The sequence below is a fragment of the Myotis brandtii genome, unplaced genomic scaffold (genome assembly GCF_000412655.1).
Source record: "Myotis brandtii unplaced genomic scaffold, ASM41265v1 scaffold351, whole genome shotgun sequence".
Taxonomy (NCBI): domain Eukaryota; kingdom Metazoa; phylum Chordata; class Mammalia; order Chiroptera; family Vespertilionidae; genus Myotis; species Myotis brandtii.
This window is the reverse complement of record NW_005363502.1, coordinates 833,863-841,211: the sequence shown is the minus strand read 5'-3', so window position 1 is coordinate 841,211 and position 7,349 is coordinate 833,863. Positions and strand designations below refer to the sequence as shown.

General features: G+C 39.0%; 1 pseudogene; it reads left to right on the top strand.

Annotated features, from left to right (window-relative positions):
• Nucleotides 1-6,989, top strand: part of LOC102238787 — a 15,079-nt pseudogene extending 8,090 nt beyond the window's left edge.
• Nucleotides 6,990-7,349: the final 360 nt, after the last annotated feature.

Below are 7,349 nucleotides of genomic sequence, written 5' to 3'. Positions count from 1 at the left end.
TGAAAAGGGTAGCGGTCGTATGCTAATTACCATGTTTCTCTTTTATTAGTGTAGATAATTCTTTCACTTTTAAACTTAAAAATTGATGGCTTTTGGAAAAAATTTAAGTCTGTTTGGAACACCTTTGATATGTGAATAACCTTTTCAACTGCAAATTAATAAAAACTAAATACAAGTAAAATCAAATATTTCTGATAAATTTTAGTGTACAAATTGAGATGGGCTATAAATGGAAATACACAGTGCATCTCAAAGATTTAATATGAAAAAGAATATAAATATCTCAATAAGTATACATTCATTTTATGTTGGAATATTTTGGATATATTGCCTTAAATTAAAATATATTATTGATATTAATTTCAACTCTTTGTTTTTAAAATGTCATAATAAATTTAAAATTACATATGGGGTTCATACTTGGTTTCTATTGGAGAGCATTGCTCTGGGTTATAGTTGTTTAGTTTATTTATTTGATTTTCATTACATTTATCAACCCCCAATTCTATGCCAGTATTCTATTCTGGATCTCCTCTTGAGATATGCATTTATTTATTGATTTATTGTGTATTTTTAAAAAATGTTTTTCTAAAATCTTTATTGTTTAAAGTATTACATTTGTTCCCATTTCCCCCCATTGACCTCTTCTAGCTGCCCTCACCTTCTTTTCACCTCCCCACCCCAGGCCTTCACCACCCTATTGTCTGTCCATGGGTTATGCATATATGCATACATTTCTTTTGGTTGATCTCTTCCCACCCACTTACCCAACCTCACCTTCCCTCTGAGATTTGACAGTCTGTTCCATGCTTCTATGTCTCTGGATCTATTTTGTTCATCACTGTTTTTTGTCCATTAGATTCCACATATGATTGAGATCATGTGAGAGATGTGCATTTACATCAGACATTCTGTTTCTTCATCTTTTGGGGGGTGGGGGTCTGTTCTGGAGTCCTCTGACGAGCTCTTACCTAGATTGGCTACTGTCATTCTGAGATCCTTCTTTCTTTCCCTTTATTGTTTGACTGTGTCAAAGCCCATTTCCTGGGTCTCACTCATATTCTTCCTTTTCCGTTCATTCCTTTGTTTTATGACACATACTTTTCTGTAGTTTTCTAAAAAAAAAAAAAGAGTGTGTGGAAGATTAATTTTTCAAATGTCTTCATTCTACACACGCCCTTGACTTATATTTTGTCCCATTATAGAGATAATTTTTCAAAATTTGAAAGGCATTGTACCATTGTGTTTTAGCTTCCTGAGTTGCTACTGAGAAGTTCTAAGTCATTTGATTTCTTACCATTCACACATGATCTCTCCCTCTCCATGTCCGTCTTCCTCTCCCTCTCTCTTTTTCCCTCTCCTCCCTCTTTGCAGAATCATTTTTGTCTCGACAATGTTGTGAGGTTTCATAACGATGCAACTTGGTGTGGGTCATGCCTTTCAATTCTGGGAAATTCCCTAAAATTGCTTCATTGGTGACTTCCTCCTCTGTTCTTTCTCTTTGGGACTCTATTATTTGGATGAAACAGGTCATTGTTGGCCTGGACTGGTCCTCTAATTTTCTTACCCTTTCTCTTTTATTTTCCATCTCTGTCTTTTGCTCTCCTTTCTAAAGTTTCCTCAATTTATCTTCCAGCCCTTCTGCTGAGTTATTCACTAATACTATCATCTAGCTAATTTTCCAAAGTTCTTTTTTGTTCTTTGACTACTTTTTCTTTTTCACAGCATCCCGTTCTTGTTTTATGGGTACAGTATCTTTCCTGTATCTCCTTCTCCAGGGGTAAGGATTGTTTTGCTTTTTAGTTTCCTTTTCCCTCATAATCTCCTCTATGTCCCCTTTTGTCCAGTGTTTGGTCTCTGTCTTTCATGTTAAAGGCTTCCCCAGCCACGCTGGGCTGTTTGCACATGTTTAGGGTGGGGGACCAGAAGCTGGGGTGGAGGCTGTGTGCCTGTGTGTGTGTGAGGGGCTGAGATGTCTTACTAAAGGGAGCTTCTCTGTAGGGTGGCTGCAAGGAGCTCCCAAGTGAGTTGCTTAAGGTCGTTCCCCTAGAGCCAGGCAGAATTCCCAGAGGAGAACCTGTATGTCTCCTGCCTGTGGGGTGTTATCCTGGCTGCCACACTCTGGGAGCTGAGTTGGGGAAGAGGGCTTGGGATCTCAGCATTCAGCAAGTGTGCATTCACCAAACCCACCTGTTTCGGCCAGGCTCCCAGGCTGCTGCTGGCTGCCCTCGCCTGCTATCTGTTTCTGTTTAACAGACTCCCCCAAACTTTGTGGCTCACACTAAAGATGACTTAAAAAAATTCTAGTGATTTTTCACCCATAGCAATATTTATCGGTTATTTGTTCTTTATAGCAATGGACTTTTGTAATATTGGTGAAGAAAATCCAAATTAAAGCTTGTCTTAAACTCATTCCCTGCTGTTTGGAATAAGTTTACTTCATAGATAAACATTTGTTCTGAGGATTCCAATAGGTTTTCTTCTTTGTGTGCCAAACCTTTTCATATGTTCTGTGATTTCAATTTTCTTTCCATTTGCTTGTTCCTTCAGAGGAGACCTATGTGGGCCCAGTCTGGAAACTTGAGATGGTTTTGTCAGCGAGTGTGTTGGTTCCTGTTGCTTTAGTCCCCAAGGGGACATTTTAAGTTTTTATTTATTGGGTAGTTTTATTTTCCTTGCCTGCCAGGGGAAGTTGGTAGCAAATTACTGGGAAGGCATTTTTGTCTCAGGAATTCACTGCTTTTTCAAATCGTTCCTTTGAAGGCTCTTGTGGTGGAGGTGCTGACGGGGCTTCCCCAAGTCTCTCCAGGGTGGCCAGCCTGTGTGTGAGGCGCTGGTGCAGTTGCCAGACTGCTCTCCTTTGTTCCCCACCAACTCTCCCGCTGTCCCATTCTCTCCCAGTGGGAATTTGGGAATCTCCAGGTCTCTGGGGGTTATTTCACCTGCGTATTTCCCATGTGGTGTTTCCCTGTCAGGGCGGAACCGTTCTTGTTAGTACCTTGACCCATTTGTTTTCACCTGCACCAAATCGTGTCTACTTCCTCCAAGTTTCTAGCCCATTGATACCATTCTTCCTTAGTTCACGTGGATGCCATAGGCTTTTCTTCCTGCTCTGTGATCCTTTCAGTGGGATTTGGGAAGGGAGGGGCATTAAACACGTCAGCTCAAATTGTCACCTGCAAGTCTCCTTTGTTACTTTGTCCTCGCTTTTCATCAAGCGGGTTTAGTAAGATGTGCTCCACAGGTTAGGTTAATCTTGAGTGGATATTTCCTTTTCTATGGCTAATAAACAGTGCAAACATGATCTATAGCAGCGGTCTTCAATCCTGGCGGCACATTAGGATCACCTGGGGGGCTCAGGCAAAATGCTGATGTCCTGGCCATACCCCCGGAAGTTGCTATTTGATAGGCTGGGGGTGGGGGGCAGTCTTCAGCTTTCCTAGACGCTCCCTGGGCAGTTTTGGTGCTCAGAGTGAACCATGGATCTCAGAGCAATGGGAGCAGGTCCTAAGCCTGTGAGTGCCTTTGACATGAGGAAACAGTAAGAAAAGGAAGCAGCAGGAATAGAAAGGAAGACACTGTAGGGTTGAGGGAAAAGCATGGGATTTAGTGCCTGTGTCTGATGCCCAGCTTCACAATTGAATGTCTGCATAAACTGATATTACGTCTTTGGGGCCCCGTCTCACTCTCTGTAAAATGGCAATAATGATGTCATCTGCCTTGTAGCATTGACGCAAGACAAAAGTGCGTGTCTGTGGAAGCAAGTGCTTATTTTTTTTTAAAGAAAGAGAAATGTAGTGTTAGAAAAGGGAGGGAAAGAACATGAAAGAAAATAAAAATTCATAAGATTGACAACAGCAGTATCCCTTTAGTTGGCTGCCTGACCTTGGCATGAATCTAAATTGATGATGATTATTTTTTTAAATGGTGAGACCTGCAGGGGACATTCCAGGAAGGAAGTCTAACAAGGCCAAGATGTGGGTCCCAGACCTTTGGCTGCTTCCTTAGCTTTAGCAGCACTCACAATTCCAGGGATGAGCTCACAGATTCTATCCTCATTAAATTGTTATCCATGTTTCCTGCTCATTCTCCCAAAAGACCAGCTGCAGTGAAAACTCAAGATTGATGGGCAGGTGGAAAAGCCCTGAAGAAGTCTAACAATCTTTCTAATAAAGTTTGGGAAAAGACCTTATGTCTAACCAGAGGCAAAGGAGTCTCTATCATGAGATACCCATAAACCTATCTCCTTTGCTTTCTAAGGTTGATGCCGTAAATCACATATTCATAGTCAATTAATACGTGGTCAGTACTATAAGATTTTGTGGGGGGAAAAACAAACAAACAACCACAACCACAGATCATTCTTCTTCTTTCCCTCCCCCTCTGTAGTGAGTTGAATTATGTACTCCCCAAAATATATGTCTAAATCCTAACCTTTGTGGGGCGTTTTCTCTGACATCAACCAAACTTGGTGTCTATCAATTCAGTTCAATTCTTACACTAATTAACCAGAGTAAGTGCAGACCACACAGGTTAAAGGCTCAGTCTCACAAGCCTGCCCCCACTTCAGATGCCAGTTGTAAAACTCAAGCCAACCATACTTCTGACTGATCATGTACAAATTGAGGGTCTTCATGATCCACTCTTCAGGCTTGTTAATTGGCTAGAATGTTTCAGAGATCTCAGAAAAATAGTGTACTTGTGTTTATTGGTTTACAGAGATGGGCAAAAAATATCAACAAAGAGATATAAATTGCATAAAGGAACCAAAGAGAAATTCTGGAGGTGAAAAGTACATAAACTGAAATTAAAAACTCTCTAGAGGCTTAACCAGCAGATTTGAGCAGGCAAAAGAAAGCATCAATAAACTTGAAGATAAGACAAATGAAATTATTCAACTGAGGAGCAGAAAAAAATAAGAATGAAGGAAAATGAACATAGCATGAAAGATGTAGGAGATATCATTAAATATACTAATGTACACAATGTAGGTATCCTAGCAGAAAATAGAAAGGGGAAGAAAAACATTAAATAAACAATGACTAACATCTCCCTAGATCTGAAGAACTACATGAATATACATGTCCAAGAAGCCCAATGAACAATAAACAATAAACTCAAAGAAATCTACACCAAGAAACTTGGTAGTCAGATTGTTGAAACCCAAAGACAAACAGAATTTTGAAAGCAGCCAATGAGATGTGACTTGTTATGTTCAAGGGATCTTCAATAAGATTAACAACCAATTTCTCCTCTAGAAACATGGAGGCCAGAAGGCATTGGGATGACATAACATCCTGAATTAAGAAAACCAACTATCAATCAAGAATTTTATATCACTTCCTTGCCCTGGTGAGGTATGGTAATTGGGAGGGGTGGATCCCATAGCTTTACCTTTGGCGTGTCTAATGATGGGGAGGCAGGGGTAGTAGCTTGCAGATGGACCTGGTAGTCCGCCAGCAAGCAGCCATGAAGGTGCCCTGGGGGATCATCAACATGAAGATGGGCTGGTACATCTCTTCCCAGCAGCCTGAGGAAGTGGAGGTGGAAGAGTTGAGCCTGTTGCTAAGCAACAAACTCCACAGACAGAGATCCCCAGGTGTTTCATTTGGTTTCTCAGTGTTTAATTTGGTAAATGCCATCATGGGAGTGGCATTTTTGGCTTAGCTTATGTATGGCTCATACCGATATCCTTGGATTTAGTTTCTTGTTGCTGGTAATTGCTCACCTGGCTTTATTCTTAGTTTATCTCCTGCTTAGTATGTGTACTCAGACAACTGTGACATCTTATGAAGATCTTGGACTCTTTGCATTTGGATCAGGTGGTGGTGGCAGGCACCATAATAATTCAGAATATTGGACCTATGTCACTTTATCTTTTAATTATTAAAACAGAGTTTCCTACTGCTATTTCAGAATTTTTGTCTGAAGACTATAGTGGATCTTGGTATCTTGATGGATAAGCCCAACTAATAATCATTTGTGTTTTCATTTTGTTCCTTCTTGCACTTCTTCCTAACATAGCCTTTCTTGGGTGCACAAGTAGTTTATCATTTTTCTATATGGTGTTCTTTTCTCTTGTGATAATAATTTTAAAAATGGTCCATCCCTTATCCTCTGACATTAAATTGTATAGAGCAATACTTCCAGATTTCAAATGCTGCAGAAGTAAAGCAAAGCTCTCTCATTTCTCCAAAGAGAGTTTGTATGCTATACCAATCATGGCCTTTTCGTTTCTCTGCCATACTTCAAGATTGCCCATATACTGTGGACTTTAAAGCCCTTCAAAGAAAAGAATGTAGAATGTAACCAATATAGCAAAATTGCTTTGCTTTTTCTCATGTATTTTATATCTACACTCTTTGGGTACATTATTTTTTATTACAAAGTGGCATCTGATATACTATAAGATTATAATAAATACGTGCCACATGATGTTGTCATGATTTGAAGTTATGCATACCATTTGCTGTACTTTTGACAGTCCCTTTAATCCACTTCCCTTCAAGAAAAGCTTTAATGATGATGTTTTTCCTCCAGTTTTCCATTCTCATGAATTCACCTTTTTTTTTTATTACTCTAGCACTCAATACTATCATTGTTTTACTTGCAATATTTGTTCCTGACATTAGGAATGTGTTTGTTGTAGTTGGTTCCAGTACATCAACATGTTTGATTTTTTTTTTTTCGTTCTCAGGACTATTTTACCTTAAAATTAGCAGAGAGAATTTTCTCTCATGGAAAAAGCTTGGGGCTTCTGTTTTCTTCATCTTTGGAATTTGGTTGGGAATTTTAGTTTAGCACTTATCTCTTTTAATTGGATTAACAAACAAAAGATATATTTTCCCATTTATTAAGAAGAATAATCTCCATATGCAAAAAGGAATAATTATGGAAAGCACCTTGGAGGAATCCTCTTTATATGGGTTAACATTTTTGTAAACATTATTAACAGAAAAGTGGAACAAAACCAGAGTAGGTAGGAGAAAGTAGGCTCTTAGCAGTTTTAAGAAACGAACTCAAAATGTAACAACAACAAAAAAAGAGATTATTTGGTAAAATAATCTTTCCAGAATGGAGGAGAAATTAAGACATTTCCAGACAAACAGTAGCGGAGGGAGTTCATGACTAGAATAAATGGACTCCCTGCTCTAGAATAAATGTTAAAGGGAGTCTTTCAGGCTTAAATGAAATGACAGTAGACTATAGATTAGATAGACAGTAGACTATAGATTGAAGCCATAAGAAAAAATAAAGAACACTGGTAAAGGTAACTACACAGGTAAATGTAAAATCCAGTATTATTTCACTTTTTTTATGGCTTGTAATTTATCTTTTTCCTACATGAT